General features: G+C 43.1%; 1 protein-coding gene across 3 annotated transcripts in view; it reads left to right on the forward strand.

The window, feature by feature from the left end:
* LOC139549419 (ephrin type-A receptor 4) overlaps window positions 1–8,518 on the forward strand; it is a 94,388-nt gene extending 85,870 nt beyond the window's left edge. For all 3 annotated transcript variants that reach the window (XM_071359909.1, XM_071359908.1, XM_071359907.1), the window contains exon 18: window positions 6,908–8,518. The gene's annotated coding sequence lies outside the window, so the exon portion shown is untranslated. The remainder of the gene's footprint in view (window positions 1–6,907) is intronic.
* The last annotated feature ends 10,417 nt before the right edge of the window (window positions 8,519–18,935 follow it).

Here is an 18,935-nt window from a genome sequence, read left to right on the forward strand (position 1 = left end):
AGGCACATAAAAGCCTGCTTGGAGTTTGCCAAAAGGCACTTAAAGGACTCTCAGACCGTGAGAAACAAGATCCTCTGGTCTGATGAAACCAAGATTGAACTCTTTTGCCTGAATGCCAAGCGTCACGTCTGGAGGAAACCTGGCACCATCCCTACGATGAAGCACGGTGGTGGCAGCATCATGCTGTGGGGATGTTTTTCAGAGGCAGGGACTGGGAGACTAATCAGGATCGAGGGAAAGTACAGAGAGGTCCTTGATGGAAAACCTGCTACAGAGCGCTCAGGACCTCAGAACTGGGCGAAGGTTCACCTTCCAACGGGACAATGAGACTAAGCACACAGCCAAAACAACACAGGAGTGGCTTCGGGACAAGTCTCTGAATGTCCTTGAGTGGAGAGCCCGGAGCCCAGAGCCCAATCTTGAACCCGAACGAACATCTCTGGAGAGACCTGAGAATAGCTGTGTAGTGAGGCTCCCCATCCAACTTAACAGAGTTTGAGAGGATCTGCAGAGAAGAATGGGAGAACTCCCAACTGCCAAGCTTGTAGCATCATACCCAATAAGACCCGAGGCTGTAATCGCTGCCATAAGTACTTCAACAAAGTACTGAGTAAAAGGTCTGAATACTTATGTAAATGTGATATTTCTGTTTTTCATTTTTGTTGTAATTAGTAAAAAAAAAAAAAAAAAATTTGCTTTGTTGTTATGGGGTATTGTGTGGAAATGTGGAAAAAGTCAAATACTTTCAGAATGCACTGTATATACTGCAGTACTGTTGGCCATTACACTTTCTAACCCTCTGCAGTGTGTACATACTGTAATACTGTCTAACTCTCTCTCTGCAGTGTGTACATACTGTAGTACTGTGTAACTCTCTCTCTGCAGTGTGTACATGCTGTAGTACTGTGTAACTCTCTCTGCAGTGTGTACATACTGTAGTACTGTCTAACTCTCTCTCTGCAGTGTGTACATACTGTAGTACTGTGTAACTCTCTCTCTGCAGTGTGTACATACTGTAGTACCGTGTAATTCTCTCTGCAGTGTGTACATACTGTCGTACTGTCTAACTCTCACTCTACAGTGTGTACATACTGTAGTACTGTGTAACTCTCTCTCTGTAGTGTGTACATACTGTAGTACTGTCTAACTCTCTCTCTCTGCAGTGTGTACATACTGTAGTACTGTCTAACTCTCTCTCTCTCTCTGCAGTGTGTACATGCTGTAGTACTGTCTAACTCTCTCTCTGCAGTGTGTACATGCTGTAGTGCTGTCTAACTCTCTCTCTGCAGTGTGTACATACTGTAGTACTGTCTAACTCTCTCTCTATAGTGTGTACATGCTGTAGTACTGTCTAACTCTCTCTCTGCCGTGTGTACATACTATGTAACTCTCTCTCTGCAGTGTGTACGTACTGTAGTACTGTGTAACTCTCTCTCTGCAGTGTGTACATACTGTCTAACTCTCTCTCTGCAGTGTGTACATACTGTCTAACTCTCTCTCGCAGTGTGTACATACTGTGTAACTCTCTCTCTACAGTGTATACATACTGTAGTACTGTCTAACTCTCTCCCTACAGTGTGTACATACTGTAGTACTGTCTAACTCTCTCTCTATAGTGTGTACATGCTGTAGTACTGTCTAACTCTCTCTCTGCAGTGTGTACATACTGTGTAACTCTCTCTCTACAGTGTATACATACTGTAGTACTGTCTAACTCTCTCTCTGCAGTGTGTACATACTGTAGTACTGTGTAACTCTCTCTCTGCAGTGTGTACATACTGTAGTACCGTGTAATTCTCTCTGCAGTGTGTACATACTGTCGTACTGTCTAACTCTCACTCTACAGTGTGTACATACTGTAGTACTGTGTAACTCTCTCTCTGTAGTGTGTACATACTGTAGTACTGTCTAACTCTCTCTCTCTGCAGTGTGTACATACTGTAGTACTGTCTAACTCTCTCTCTCTCTGCAGTGTGTACATGCTGTAGTACTGTCTAACTCTCTCTCTGCAGTGTGTACATGCTGTAGTGCTGTCTAACTCTCTCTCTGCAGTGTGTACATACTGTAGTACTGTCTAACTCTCTCTCTATAGTGTGTACATGCTGTAGTACTGTCTAACTCTCTCTCTGCCGTGTGTACATACTATGTAACTCTCTCTCTGCAGTGTGTACGTACTGTAGTACTGTGTAACTCTCTCTCTGCAGTGTGTACATACTGTCTAACTCTCTCTCTGCAGTGTGTACATACTGTCTAACTCTCTCTCGCAGTGTGTACATACTGTGTAACTCTCTCTCTACAGTGTATACATACTGTAGTACTGTCTAACTCTCTCCCTACAGTGTGTACATACTGTAGTACTGTCTAACTCTCTCTCTATAGTGTGTACATGCTGTAGTACTGTCTAACTCTCTCTCTGCAGTGTGTACATACTGTGTAACTCTCTCTCTACAGTGTATACATACTGTAGTACTGTCTAACTCTCTCTCTGCAGTGTGTACATACTGTGTAACTCTCTCTCTACAGTGTATACATACTGTAGTACTGTCTAACTCTCTCCCTACAGTGTGTACATGCTGTAGTACTGTGTAACTCTCTCTCTGCAGTGTGTACATACTGTAGTACTGTCTAACTCTCTCTCTATAGTGTGTACATGCTGTAGTACTGTCTAACGCTCTCTCTGCAGTATGTACATACTATAGTACTGTCTAACTCTCTCTCTGCAGTGTGTACATGCTGTAGTACTGTCTAACTCTCTCTCTGCAGTGTGTACATACTGTAGTACTGTGTAACTCTCTCTCTATAGTGTGTACATGCTGTAGTAATGTCTAACGCTCTCTCTGCAGTATGTACATACTGTAGTACTGTCTATCTCTCTCTCTGCAGTGTGTACATACTGTAATACTGTCTAACTCTCTCTCTGCAGTGTGTACATACTGTAGTACTGTGTAACACTCTCTCTGCAGTGTGTACATGCTGTAGTACTGTGTAACTCTCTCTGCAGTGTGTACATACTGTAGTACTGTCTAACTCTCTCTCTGCAGTGTGTACATACTGTAGTACTGTGTAACTCTCTCTCTGCAGTGTGTACATACTGTAGTACCGTGTAATTCTCTCTGCAGTGTGTACATACTGTCGTACTGTCTAACTCTCACTCTACAGTGTGTACATACTGTAGTACTGTGTAACTCTCTCTCTGTAGTGTGTACATACTGTAGTACTGTCTAACTCTCTCTCTCTGCAGTGTGTACATACTGTAGTACTGTCTAACTCTCTCTCTCTCTGCAGTGTGTACATGCTGTAGTACTGTCTAACTCTCTCTCTGCAGTGTGTACATGCTGTAGTGCTGTCTAACTCTCTCTCTGCAGTGTGTACATACTGTAGTACTGTCTAACTCTCTCTCTATAGTGTGTACATGCTGTAGTACTGTCTAACTCTCTCTCTGCCGTGTGTACATACTATGTAACTCTCTCTCTGCAGTGTGTACGTACTGTAGTACTGTGTAACTCTCTCTCTGCAGTGTGTACATACTGTCTAACTCTCTCTCTGCAGTGTGTACATACTGTCTAACTCTCTCTCGCAGTGTGTACATACTGTGTAACTCTCTCTCTACAGTGTATACATACTGTAGTACTGTCTAACTCTCTCCCTACAGTGTGTACATACTGTAGTACTGTCTAACTCTATCTCTATAGTGTGTACATGCTGTAGTACTGTCTAACTCTCTCTCTGCAGTGTGTACATACTGTGTAACTCTCTCTCTACAGTGTATACATACTGTAGTACTGTCTAACTCTCTCTCTGCAGTGTGTACATACTGTGTAACTCTCTCTCTACAGTGTATACATACTGTAGTACTGTCTAACTCTCTCCCTACAGTGTGTACATGCTGTAGTACTGTGTAACTCTCTCTCTGCAGTGTGTACATACTGTAGTACTGTCTAACTCTCTCTCTATAGTGTGTACATGCTGTAGTACTGTCTAACGCTCTCTCTGCAGTATGTAGATACTATAGTACTGTCTAACTCTCTCTCTGCAGTGTGTACATGCTGTAGTACTGTCTAACTCTCTCTCTGCAGTGTGTGCATACTGTAGTACTGTGTAACTCTCTCTCTATAGTGTGTACATGCTGTAGTACTGTCTAACGCTCTCTCTGCAGTATGTACATACTGTAGTACTGTCTATCTCTCTCTCTGCAGTGTGTACATACTGTAATACTGTCTAACTCTCTCTCTGCAGTGTGTACATACTGTAGTACTGTGTAACTCTCTCTCTGCAGTGTGTACATGCTGTAGTACTGTGTAACTCTCTCTGCAGTGTGTACATACTGTAGTACTGTCTAACTCTCTCTCTGCAGTGTGTACATACTGTAGTACTGTGTAACTCTCTCTCTGCAGTGTGTACATACTGTAGTACCGTGTAATTCTCTCTGCAGTGTGTACATACTGTCGTACTGTCTAACTCTCACTCTACAGTGTGTACATACTGTAGTACTGTGTAACTCTCTCTCTGTAGTGTGTACATACTGTAGTACTGTCTAACTCTCTCTCTCTGCAGTGTGTACATACTGTAGTACTGTCTAACTCTCTCTCTCTCTGCAGTGTGTACATGCTGTAGTACTGTCTAACTCTCTCTCTGCAGTGTGTACATGCTGTAGTGCTGTCTAACTCTCTCTCTGCAGTGTGTACATACTGTAGTACTGTCTAACCCTCTCTCTATAGTGTGTACATGCTGTAGTACTGTCTAACTCTCTCTCTGCCGTGTGTACATACTATGTAACTCTCTCTCTGCAGTGTGTACGTACTGTAGTACTGTGTAACTCTCTCTCTGCAGTGTGTACATACTGTCTAACTCTCTCTCTGCAGTGTGTACATACTGTCTAACTCTCTCTCGCAGTGTGTACATACTGTGTAACTCTCTCTCTACAGTGTATACATACTGTAGTACTGTCTAACTCTCTCCCTACAGTGTGTACATACTGTAGTACTGTCTAACTCTCTCTCTATAGTGTGTACATGCTGTAGTACTGTCTAACTCTCTCTCTGCAGTGTGTACATACTGTGTAACTCTCTCTCTACAGTGTATACATACTGTAGTACTGTCTAACTCTCTCCCTACAGTGTGTACATGCTGTAGTACTGTGTAACTCTCTCTCTGCAGTGTGTACATACTGTAGTACTGTCTAACTCTCTCTCTATAGTGTGTACATGCTGTAGTACTGTCTAACGCTCTCTCTGCAGTATGTACATACTATAGTACTGTCTAACTCTCTCTCTGCAGTGTGTACATGCTGTAGTACTGTCTAACTCTCTCTCTGCAGTGTGTACATACTGTAGTACTGTGTAACTCTCTCTCTATAGTGTGTACATGCTGTAGTACTGTCTAACGCTCTCTCTGCAGTATGTACATACTGTAGTACTGTCTATCTCTCTCTCTGCAGTGTGTACATGCTGTAGTGCTGTCTAACTCTCTCTCTGCAGTGTGTACATACTGTAGTACTATGTAACTCTCTCTCTGCAGTGTGTACATACTGTGTAACTCTCTCTCTACAGTGTATACATACTGTAGTACTGTCTAACTCTCTCCCTACAGTGTGTACATACTGTAGTACTGTCTAACTCTCCCTATAGTGTGTACATGCTGTAGTACTGTCTAACTCTCTCTCTGCAGTGTGTACATACTGTATTACTGTGTAACTCTAGCTCTGCAGTGTGTACATGCTGTAGTACTGTGTAACTCTCGCTCTGCAGTGTGTACATGCTGTAGTACTGTCTAACTCTCTCTCTGCAGTGTATACATACTGTAGTACTGTCTAACTCTCTCTCTGCAGTGTGTACATGCTGTAGTACTGTCTAACTCTCTCTCTGCAGTGTGTACATACTGTAGTACTGTCTAACTCTCTCTCTGCAGTGTGTACATACTGTAGTACTGTCTAACTCTCTCTCTGCAGTGTGTACATACTGTAGTACTGTCTAACTCTCTCCCTACAGTGTATACATACTGTAGTACTGTCTAACTCTCTCCCTACAGTGTGTACATACTGTAGTACTGTCTAACTCTCTGCAGTGGTGAGCTCATTGAGTGCTGAGCTGTTTGAGTGGTGTGTTAATAAACCAGCAGCCCGGCACCTGAGGCCGTAGAGTAGATCAATAAGCCCTGTTCTCAGATCAGTCACTGCTCTAAACCGCCTGGCGTGTGAATGAGGACGATTAATCACTGACTGAGTCAGCAGACAGCACACCACAGCCGCTCACACCTGGGTTCAAATAGTATTTGAAGTAATTTTGAATGCTTTTGCTGGGCTTGATTGCGCTTGCCTGGTGCAATGGAACCAATAGAAGAGTAGCAAAACTGCAAACCCCGCCCATCTGGCATTCCAGGCAGGCTAAACCAAATGATTAAAATATTTGAACGATTTTAAACAGTATTTAAACCCAGGTCTGCAGCCTATCAGAGCGGCATGTCTCAGGATCGGTTCCCATGATGAAGGAAATATTTTCTATTGTTGGTTTTCGCCAACCAATAATGCACTGATGTCATTGTATCGGTTGGTGAAGGCTGATGTTCTTGTTAAGCATTGAATGACTATAACTTTCTATATGCTTTAACTGGTATGTGTTGTTGGGCATCACAAGGATATTTGAGTAGTTCTATGCCAGGCAGAAACTGGTATTCAAACTGAAAACATTCAAAAACCAACCATGACTGACGTGATCTCCCTCTCCCTCTCCCTCTCCCTCTCCCTCTCCCTCTCTTTCTCTTTCTCTCTCTCTCCCTCTCTTTCTCTCTCTCTCTCTCTCTCTCTCTCTCTCTCTCTCTCCCTCTCTCCCTCTCCCTCTCCCTCTCTCTCTCTCTTTCTCTTTCTCTTTCTCTCTCTCTCTCTCTCTCTCTCTCCCTCTCTCCCGTCCAGCTGCCGCTGCCTTTCATCAACAGGATTCCTCCCTCTCTCCATGACCATAATTCCTCCTCTTCTCCTTGGAGTCTCCTCCAACTCCATGATGAGAAATTCATCTCTCCATGTCTGGCACGTTCGCTGTTCGGCGTCGCTCCATTTTTCAGAACGGACAAACAGACTAGCGATCCATGACCACCATCAACAGCTTACGAAAACAATATGAATGATTCAGCAATGCTTAAAAAACATTTAAATAATGTAATATAAACTAGACCCTGCTCCAGCAGACGATGTACTTGTTTTATGAATTTGTAAGTTTATTTTCCTTTGTGTTTTTGGTTTGCATGTAAAGTGAGTGTATGGTAACAGCGAGCATGAGTGAGTGAGTGAGTGAGTGAGTGAGTGAGTGAGTGAATGGGTGAGTGAGGGAGTGAGTGAGTGAGTGAGTGAGTGAGTGAGTGAGTGAGTGAGTGAGTGAGTGAGTGAGTGAATGAGTGAGTGTGAGTGAGTGAGTGTGTGAGTGTTTTTGAGTGAATGAATGAGTGTGTATGTGTGTGTGTGTGTGAGTGTTTTTGAGTGAATGAATGAGTGTGTATGTGTGTGTGTGTGTTTGTGTCTGTATGAGTGTCTATGATGTCTTCAAAGTAATATCAATAGTTGTCTGTTTTTATTCTACAGTGGAGGGGGTTTACGGATTTGTTTTTGGAATTTCATGACTTGCTTTGTGTCGACAAAAACAATGTAAAGTGTGCCACTCCTCCTGCTCTGTCAATCCTCTTCAGCAACAGCGTTTAAAGAGTTTTGATGTTTTCAACACACCCTTAACTGCAATGGCTTTAGTAGTGGGATCCAGTGGAATATATAGACAATAGCCTCCTGTGCTGACAGAAACACAGAAGGACAGATGGACAGTCAGCGGCATAGGCTCTCTCATTAGAAAGCAGAGTGGACTCCCCGAGCTGAAGAAAAATCTTTCTGGATTTTGAGCAGGGGATGTATGTAGTCAACAAGGACTTGATGCAGAAAAGGGTGATAAGAAGGGAATATCATTGGTCTCGTTTCATTTAGATTTTTCAGATATGCACCAAATGACAGTCAGGTTACATTCAAAGGACTTAAAAAAAATATACAAATTATACAATCATTATTATCTGAATGTTTTTCCAATCATATGTGATGGTTGACAGACTACAGATTCCTCCGGCCTCCATACCAGCCCAGCTCAATGATCTTCTCTTTGCTGAAGTTGGGTTTTAATCCGTCAACGACCTGTCATGTGGAAATATGCAAGAAGTGTGAGGAAAGGGAAACAGAATGTACTGTATAATACTTTTACATTTAGTTAATGATGAAACAACCTAACAAAACACACATTAAGGTTTGTCATTGTCTGCCTTCTGATACCATATGATCCAGCCATGTAGATCTAACATTCTTTTAATCTTGTTTTTGTTGTTGTAATATTTTTATTTTATTTTTGATCAGTTGATTTATTTTGTCAAGGATTTTAGGTACATGTAACTTATGTCATTATTTATGGTCTTTTATATCTAGTTTGTAAAATGATAGCTATAATTAAGGGTTGCCATGTGGTGCATTCTTATTAAAGTAGAAACCATCAAACTGGCTTTGTTTCCTGCTTATTATAACAATAAACACACACACACACACACTCACACACACACACACACACACACACACACACACACACACACACACACACACACACACACACACACACACACACACACACACACACACACACACACACACACACACACACACACACACTCACCCCCTCACCCCCCAGTGAGTTGGCAGTGAGATCCCTCTGCGGCACATGAGAACTGATGAATCTGACTGTGAGCTGCAGGTTGTGTCTCGGGCCACAAGGCGTCGGAGAGCTTTTTAACGTGGTCGGTGTGCTTAATCAGAACAACATCTGTTTCCTGCGCTCATTTCCAGGGGCGATAAAACACTTATTGTCCGAGGCTTTGATGGGGAGAGGGAGAACTGAGGCCATTTTTTGAATGGGAGCTGAAGTACTGTATTCTCTGCCAAATTGTGTTTTACACGTTTCCCGAGGAAGGCCTATAACAAGGCATGCATATGTTAGCTAGGGATGAACGATTGCAGAAGGAGATGCTTATCGGCTTTGAAGGGGAAACGCGTGGTGTGTGTGTGTGTAAGTATGTGTATTTTTGTGTTTGTGCGGGCCTGTGTGTGTGTGTGTGTGTGTGTTTACGTGTGTGCGTGTGTGGGTGTACTTGCAGGGTCATGTGGTGGGTCTTTGAAAGAAGACAACAGAACATTTCACATGATTGGATTGAAGTTTAACAAGAGCAAATTCCACAAAACATTCCTATTTTAATGTTCAACTCCAGACCATTTTGAAAAGCAAGTCAGAAAGACACAACCTTCAGAGTCATACTGTTACTATTTGTAATTGTATGATCCTTTTTGAACTCTGCATCATTGGGAAGAGCTAGTTAGCAAGAGTTCCACGGTAAAGACTACACCACCCACCCGTTGTGTTCAGAGCATTGGACAAGTAACCTTTGATTTGAGACAGATAGGAATAGAGACAACGAGAAGCAGAGGTTTGACAGTGCAAGAGACAGATGGAGAAGATGAAAGAGATAAAACGAGAGACAGAAATGAGAAAGAGCTGCACAGAGAAAGTGAAAAGATAGAGGCAGAAAGAGAGGTGTCGGTCATTTGGAAATAATAGGTCTCTAGTCTAATGGTCTAGGTCTCTAAAGCTAGGTCTCTAGTCTGCAAAATAAGCTGGGTATGGCAAAGTCATCTTGAAAGCTGAGGTATTGACCACTGTTTTGGGACACGAGTTGGAAAGCAGTCTCTCTCTCCTCACCACTGCTACCAGCAAATGACAACCACAACCCAATGGTCCTCTCAATAACATGGTTTCACCTCATTAGTTCTTCCCAATGAGGTCCAAGAACAGTCTGATGGATTGTGTTCATCATTCCTTTCATTAGGGAGAAGCTAAACTACAGATGGCAGAATAAGACATGCCAATGTTTACACCATTGTTATAATACATTTTACATTTTAGTCATTTAGCAGACGCTCTTATCCAGAGCGACTTACAGTAGAGTGCATACATTTTATTACATTTTTACATACTGAGACAAGGATATCACTACCGGCCAAGAGCAGACGCTCTTATCCAGAGCGACTTACAGTAGAGTGCATACATTTTATTACATATTTATTTTATTTTTTTACATACTGAGACAAGGATATCCCTACCGGCCAAACCCTCCCTAACCCGGACGACGCTATGCCAATTGTGCGTCGCCCCACGGATCTCCCGGTTGCGGCCGGCTGCGACAGAGCCTGGGCGCGAACCCAGCCCAGCCTGGGCGCGAACCCAGAGACTCTGGTGGCGCAGCTAGCACTGCGATGCAGTGCCCTAGACCACTGCGCCACCCATAATATATCTGGCATTAATGTGGAGCAATGTAGCATAATGTGAAATATTATACCATATTAATTTTCATGAAAAGAAATTACAAGTTTTCTGTCATTTTCCTATAACATCTTGTTCAGATGTTTGACTATTTTGTTTGTGGAAATAGTCTGAAGTTCACGTTTCAGACGTAACCTCATATTGAAATCACTTGGACCGACTTATGTTGTCATTCAAACACAGACTGAAAGTAGGGTGAAGGCTTGAGATTCAATGTTCCCAGCCCTACCAACCCCGCTTTTCCAACCTTCAGATGAAGTGCTAGCTTCTCAAACTGGCTTGACCCTCCAAACCCTTACTGTCAGAGACAAGGGTTAGATTGGAACCTTTTGTGATGTTACTCAACTTGAAGATTTGAAAGACAGACTTTGCCAGGATGAACAATAGTACACAATAGTACACCACCTCTTCACATTGACATCGCCATTAACCACATCTGCTGTGTAGGGACTCTAGAGTCTAGGAGGTCCTTCATTTAGGTCCCCACAATGTCATAATCCATAACCCAAACGCTTCAACTCTAATCTCTGGACCAACAGGAGAGGGAAGTGTTTTTCTGTTTTACAAAGCAGTCTATTAAACAGTGCTATTATGAAGAAGGGTGAAATAGTGCTATTGCGAAGAAGGGTGAAATAGTGCTATTATGAAGAAGGGTGAAATAGTGCTATTATGAAGAAGGGTGAAATAGTGCTATTATGAAGAAAGGTGAAATGGTGCTATTATGAAGAAAGGGGAAATAGTGCTATTATGAAGGAGGGTGAAATAGTGCTATTATGAAGAAGTGTGATATAGTGCTATTATGAAGGAGGGTGAAATAGTGATATTATGAAGGAGGGTGAAATAGTGCTATTATGAAGAAGGGTGAAATAGTGCTATTATGAAGGAGGGTGAAATAGTGCTATTATGAAGAAGGGTGAAATAGTGTTATTATGAAGAAGGGTGAAATAGTGCTATTATGAAGAAGGGTGAAGAAGTGCTATTATGAAGGAGGGTGAAATAGTGCTATTATGAAGAAGGGTGAAATAGTGCTATTATGAAGAAGGGTGAAATGGTGCTATTATGAAGAAGGGTGAAATAGTGCTATTATGAAGGAGGGTGAAATAGTGCTATTATGAAGAAGGGTGAAATAGTGCTATTATGAAGAAGGGTGAAATGGTGCTATTATGAAGAAGGGTGAAATAGTGCTATTATGAAGGAGGGTGAAATAGTGCTATTATGAAGAAGGGTGATATAGTGCTATTATGAAGAAGGGTGAAATAGTGATATTATGAAGGAGGGTGAAATAGTGCTATTATGAAGGAGGGTGAAATAGTGCTATTATGAAGAAGGGTGAAATAGTGCTATTATGAAGAAGGGTGAAATGGTGCTATTATGAAGAAGGGTGAAATAGTGCTATTATGAAGGAGGGTGAAATAGTGCTATTATGAAGAAGGGTGATATAGTGCTATTATGAAGAAGGGTGAAATAGTGATATTATGAAGGAGGGTGAAATAGTGCTAATATGAAGGATGGTGAAATAGTGCTATTATGAAGACGGGTGAAATAGTCCTATTATGAAGAAGGGCGAAATAGGGATATTATGAAGAAGGGTGAAATAGTGATATTATGAAGAAAGGTGAAATAGTGCAATTATGAAGGATGGTGAAATAGTGCTATTATGAAGACGGGTGAAATAGTGCTATTATGAAGAAGGGTGAAATAGTGCTATTATGAAGAAGTGTGAAATAGTGCTATTATGAAGAAGGGTGAAATAGTGCTATTATGAAGGAGGGTGAAATAGTGCTATTATGAAGACGGGTGAAATAGGGATATTATGAAGAAGGGTGAAATAGTGATCTTATGAAGAAAGGTGAAATAGTGCTATTATGAAGAAGGGTGAAATAGTGCTATTATGAAGGAGGGTGAAATAGATATTATGAAGGAGGGTGAAATAGTGCTATTATGAAGAAGGGTGAAATAGTGATATTATGAAGACGGGTGAAATAGTGCTATTATGAAGAAGGGCGAAATAGGGATATTATGAAGAAGGGTGAAATAGTGATATTATGAAGAAAGGTGAAATAGTGCTATTATGAAGAAGGGTGAAATAGTGCTATTATGAAGGAGGGTGAAATAGATATTATGAAGGATGGTGAAATAGTGCTATTATGAAGACGGGTGAAATAGTGCTATTATGAAGAAGGGCGAAATAGGGATATTATGAAGAAGGGTGAAATAGTGATATTATGAAGAAAGGTGAAATAGTGCTATTATGAAGAAGGGTGAAATAGTGCTATTATGAAGGAGGGTGAAACAGTGCTATTATGAAGAAGGGTGAAATAGTGCTATTATGAAGAAGGGTGAAATAGTGCTATTATGAAGAAGGGTGAAATATTGCTATTATGAAGAAGGGTGAAATAGTGATATTATGAAGGAGGGTGAAATAGTGTTATTATGAAGAAGGGTGAAATAGTGCTATTATGAAGACGGGTGAAATAGTGCTATTATGAAGGAGGGTGAAATAGTGCTATTATGAAGAAGGGTGAAATAGTGCTATTATAAAGAAGGGTGAAATAGTACTATTATGAATAAGGGTGAAATAGTGCTATTATGAAGGAGGGTGAAATAGTGCTATTATGAAGAAGGGTGGAATAGTGCTATTATGAAGGAGGGTGAAATAGTACTATTATGAAGAAGGGTGAAATAGTGCTATTATGAAGAAGGGTGAAATAGTGCTATTATGAAGAAGGGTGGAATAGTGCTATTATGAAGGAGGGTGAAATAGTACTATTATGAAGAAGGGTGAAATATCGGAGCTAAGCAGAGCCTAACCCTGTTAGATTTGAAAGGCGTGGTGGGAAAAGAGCTGAGTAGAAACCCTCTCCTCCAGACATCAGAGTTTATTGATCGAGCGGCTTGCAGGACAGTGCTGCTGACCTTGTGGAGACTCGCCAAGCCTTGACCTCTGATGGACAACAGAGAACAGTCTTGTTGAAAAACAGAAACAAAACACCAACCAATCAAACGTGACAGAAAGACAGAGCGTGTGTTAATTTAGATTGAGGTTTCTCTCAAAGTATTTAGTTTGGAGTTAAAGTTTGTCTTTGTGTTGCATTCGTCTGACAGACACAGGAGACAGTAACTATCGCAGACTTAGACCCAACAACATGAAAAAGCACTTATGGGAGTTCCTCCTGCTCTAGCAGCAACCCGGTCCAGAGGCACTTTTCCAGGACTCTCCACAGTCATATTGGAAAATGAACGGAAGACGATGGAGGACCTAGGAACTAAACAAGCAAGGAAAAATAGAACTCTGAAACGGAATGACAAAGCTACTGAAACTGGAACTTCAGCAAAATAAACCCAGCGAAGATGAAAGGATGAGATATTTCACGAGCATGAAGCTCCCGTTCTCCTTTAGAGACAGAGACCCATGAAAAAAACAACAACAAAAAAACTGATATATAAGAAATCTAAACTATTAAAAATCTTCTTTCTATGTATTTTTTCTTCCAATAACTTCTGAATATGTCCCCTCTAAATGGAAGTTCCCTCCCTCCCTCCCTCCTTTCCTCCCTCTCTTCCCTCTCTTCCCTCCTCCTTTCCTCCCTCTCCTCCCTCCCCTCCTCCTTTCCTCCCTCTCCTCCCTCCCCTCCCCTCCTCCTTTCCTCCTGAAAAGTCCTCTAATCTTGCTGCATTCTTTTATTATGACACTCACTTTCAACTCCTTTAATTGGGGACTGACAGGCCTGCAGCCAACTTCTGTCAGCTGGAAGGGAGGGGTGAAGGGAGGGATCGGAGGAGTAGTGGGTCAGGAGTAGAGGGTCGGGAAGGGGAATGGGAGACGCAACAAAACTTGTGTTTACGTATTCTGTGTTCGTCACCTCGTAAAACATGTCAGTTTTTAAACATGTCATCGTCCACATCTGTCTGAGAGCTGGAGGGAGAATTAGGATAACATAGACCCAGAATTCACTGGTTATATCTTCCTGGCTGCAGTTGATCCAAGATGGACTCCACTTGGCAATAACAGCAATAGACGTATGTCTATAACAAAGCAACCATAGACCTCGACAAGGGAAACACTCAACACTGGATACTCATTAAGTCTTGCTGCCCAATGGCTTCACACAGAGGCATATATATCCCCACAAGTGACCAAACACAAAAGTGGTGAATAAGTTGTCCTTCACCTGCTTTGTGTCTAAAAAATGGACACTACCTCCAGTGGTATTATCTCCAGTGATTGCTTGTGTGTATGCTGGTGGAGGTTTATCAGTGTGTCCGGGACCAGATTAATCTTACCTCCAGGCCCGGGGGTCTATTCAGCCAGCCGGTCGGCCGTTAGGCTAGTCCCAGATGATGGTGAGGGTGGTCAGCCACTTGACCACTCAGCCCCTTATCCCTCTGCTGCAGAGCTGGCCCCACCTGATATCCTGACCTCTGACCCCTGTGGTAATCTCAACAACAAACCACTTTCCCCTAACACTGCTGTCTGTCTGTCTGTTTGTCCAGCACATTGGCCTGCCTCTTCAGCACACAACTGGAAGGTGGGGGGGGGGGTATGGGTGGGGTGGTGGTGGTGGGGTGATTTTGAATGATTTGGGGATTGTGTGTGTTTGTGTGTGTGCATATTTGTAGGTTCAGGGTGGATTTGGACGAGGTCCCTGCAGGCCAACCACAGGTTTGTGTGTGTTTGTGTGTATGTGTGTGTGTGTGTGCATATTTGTAGGTTCAGGGTGGATTTGGATGAGATCCCTGCAGGCCAACCACAGGTTTGTGTTTGAGTGTATGTGTGTGTGTGTGTGCATATTTGTAGGTTCAGGGTGGATTTGGATGAGATCCCTGCAGGCCAACCACAGGTTTGTGTGTGTTTGTGTGTATGTGTGTGTGTGTGTGCATATTTGTAGGTTCAGGGTGGATTTGGATGAGATCCCTGCAGGCCAACCACAGGTTTGTGTGTGTTTGTGTGTATGTGTGTGTGTGTGTGCATATTTGTAGGTTCAGGGTGGATTTGGATGAGATCCCTGCAGGCCAACCACAGGTTTGTGTTTGAGTGTATGTGTGTGTGTGTGTGCATATTTGTAGGTTCAGGGTGGATTTGGATGAGATCCCTGCAGGCCAACCACAGGTTAATCAAGTCACTCCCTCCTCTCCTCCACTCCTTCCTCTCCTCCAATTCCCCTGAACTATCTCCTGAGGCTCAATTAGTTTGAACGGAACCTTGTTATCACAGTGCAGAAATACCCCTGATAACAGCATGAGAGAGGGTGGGTTCAGGGAGAAAGTTATGGTTAGATTCTTCCGATCTGCACTAGCCGACATCCACATAGCGGTTGTTTTGGAGGTGTCGGAGGTGGAGCTGTCAAATCCACAAGCGGCTCCTTGCGGTACCTTGTCACGGACACTGCTATTGGACGCAGCGGAATCCCGCCCAGCATTATATCTGACAAATCCCATGCAGCCACGTTGCAAGTTCAACACATGAATGTGTGATGCTCTGTTGTCTTTAACTCAAATAGACTGGCTATCAATACCCCATCCAAATCAGCAGGAAGACATTCATTAGCCTGTCATTATTTCTACCATCGATAGACCCTACACTTTCAACGCACTTTCACAGATTATCATCAAATAAACACAAATGAACTATTGGAAATTTGTGACAGGCACACGAAAAAAAGTATGTTTTTTAAATAATCTTTATTAATTATGAAATGATAAAAAATATGAGTAACATTCCACTCAAAGAGGCCGAAGAGGGCGCTTTTGGTCCTAGACTGCTGGAATGGGCTACGTAACCTACTGCCTTCATCTGTGATTGAAATGCACTATATACAATATCATGTGGTGGACACTAAACATTTTTCATGTGTCTGTCACAAATTTCGCACAAGTAATTTGTGTCTATTTCACAATAGTGGGTTGGCACTTTCTATCGCTGTTTTGAACTTGTAACGAGTTAGGGATAGTAAGGAAGGGAATGGTTTGTGACACACACGAGCAGTCGCTATACCAATATATCAGCTTATGCCACAATTCCACCTCCAACACCGCCAAAACATCTGCTATGCAGACGACAGCCAACGCGGGTTAATGCTGGATCTGATTGACTCGAGGCGTGTAGACACTATACAAGAAGATGATGAGGGAGAAAAGTGACGAGAGGGAGAGCTGGGCTGAGAGAGATTCAATACAAACATGTCACTTATTGCAATCCACTCTTTCACTCTGAGGACAACTGAACGAAGTTAAAACAAAAAAAAGAATGAAAAAGAGAATGATAGAGTGAAATAAAAGGCGCCTCGCGACACACTAACCATCCATCATCGAGTGGTTTGAAACTGACGGTGAAAGAAAGGAATATAGATTGACTGAGACACACAAGGCTAGTAATACCACTGAGAGTCTGGCTCTGCTTTTCTGTTCAACAAGGCTCAGACCTGGAACAGTGACAACAATAAGATTCTTATCGGCCTAACATCTGAGCATATCCCTGCTCAAACACCCGTTCTTAATTGCTCCGCTTTCAGCGGGTTGGAGAATGGAATTAAAATAGGGCCTTTGTCAGGGGAGTGTGGGCTGACATGAGAATCGTCTGTGGTTGAAGCTCTGCTAGATATGGACACCTTGCATATCATGCTTCCTTCTTCTGTGTGTGTACAGGGATGTGTGTGTGTGTGTGTGTGTGTATGACAGTTTGTGTATGCGCGTGTGTGTTGGTGTGTGTGTGTGTGTGTGTGTCTGTGTTGGTGTGTGTCTGTGTCTGTGTTAATGTGTGTCTGTGTCTGTATTGGTGTGTGTCTGTGTCTGTGTTGGTGTGTGTCTGTGTCTGTGTTAATGTGTGTCTGTGTCTGTGTCTGTGTCTGTGTTGGTGTGTGTCTGTGTCTGTGTTGGTGTTTGTGTGTCTGTGTCTGTGTTGGTGTTGGTGTTTGTCTGTGTCTGTGTTGGTGTGTGTCTGTGTCTGTGTTGGTGTGTGTCTGTGTCTTTGTTGGTGTGTGTCTGTGTCTGTGTTGGTGTTTGTGTGTCTGTGTTGGTGTTTGTCTGTGTCTGTGTTGGTGTGTGTGTGTGTCTGTGTTGGTGTGTTTGTGTTTGTGTTTGTGTTGGTGTGTGTGTGTGTGTGTGTGTGTGTGTGTGTGTGTGTGTGTGTGTGTGTGTGTGTGTGTGTGTGTGTGTGTGTGTGTGTGTGTGTGTGTGTGTGTGTGTGTGTGTGTGTGTGTGTGTGTGTGTGTACTATATGTGTCACGTCCACTCCCGCACCCCCTCTCTGGCACTCGGCATCGCCGGTCTACTAACCACTGGTCCTGGCAACCCACCTTTACGCACACCTGGCAACCCACCCTTACGCACACCTGGCAACCCACCCTTACGCACACCTGCGCCTCATTAGGCACACCTGGCAACCCACCCTTACGCACACCTGCGCCTCATTAGGCACACCTGGCAACCCACCCTTACGCACACCTGGCAACCCACCCTTACGCATACCTGGCAACCCACCCTTACGCACACCTGCGCCTCATTAGGCACACCTGGACTTCATCACCTCTCTGATTACTTCCCCTTTATATAGTACTCCGTTGTTATCACCCACCAGGCAATAGTGTTTATGTTTCCATATTTAGACGCTTTTCTTGTTTTGTATTCTATGTTTTTCATCATTAAACTCACTAACTGCACTTGCTTCCTGACTCCCTGCATCTACTTCACCATCTGTGTGAGTTGATGTGTGTTAAATAAAAAGTTCACCCCCTTAATTCAACCATATCCCCTAACATACCTCCACACCCTCAGTCTGGCCATCTCTACCCCGACTCAGAGTGTGGGAGTCTGTGGTAGAGTTAGCGCTAGGCTGAGCCTGTCACCCATACCTAACCCCGTCCACTGGTTGTCTCCCCCTGTACTGGCTGGCTGAATGATTGATATTAGCCTTGCTAACCCAGTCCACTGGTCCAACAACAACAACAACACCAGGCCCAGAACCAGGCCAACAGGCCGCAGTGTGTGAGAGGCATTCCTGTGGCCCTAGAGACAAGGCAAGAATGTGTCTGTGTGTATTAGTATGAGAGTGTGGGTTCGTGTGAGAAAGTGTGAGAAAGTGTGGCTTCGTTTGTGAAAGTAGGAGAAAGTGTGGGTTCGTGTGTGTAACTGAGAGTGTTTGCATGTTTGTGTGTATAAGTATGACAGTGTGGGTTTGTGTAAGGCTTAGCATGTATGCATGTGTAGGTTTGTTTGTGAGTGGTGCCCATAGTGTGGTTGTGTGTGTGTTCTTGCATGTGTATTCCTTAGTGTACCTATGTTCTACGTGGATGGACTAGGAATGTAACTCGGGTGAGAGATAGTCAGTTGATCGCTCTCTGTTTACTAAGAGGCTGTAGGTCTATTCTATAGGAGGTACACACACTGATGGAGTCGGCTCTTGGCCACAATGAGGTTAGCCTGCTAGAGCTGTTTCAACTCATGGCGCTGCTCAGCTCAGTCCATTAAGTGGCTATAAAGTGCCGAAGCACCATAGGACTGACTACAGCACTGGAGAAATGGCTAGCTGCTCACAGAACAAGAACAACAAGC

Source organism: Salvelinus alpinus, chromosome 22, assembly GCF_045679555.1.
Source record: "Salvelinus alpinus chromosome 22, SLU_Salpinus.1, whole genome shotgun sequence".
NCBI lineage: Eukaryota > Metazoa > Chordata > Actinopteri > Salmoniformes > Salmonidae > Salvelinus > Salvelinus alpinus.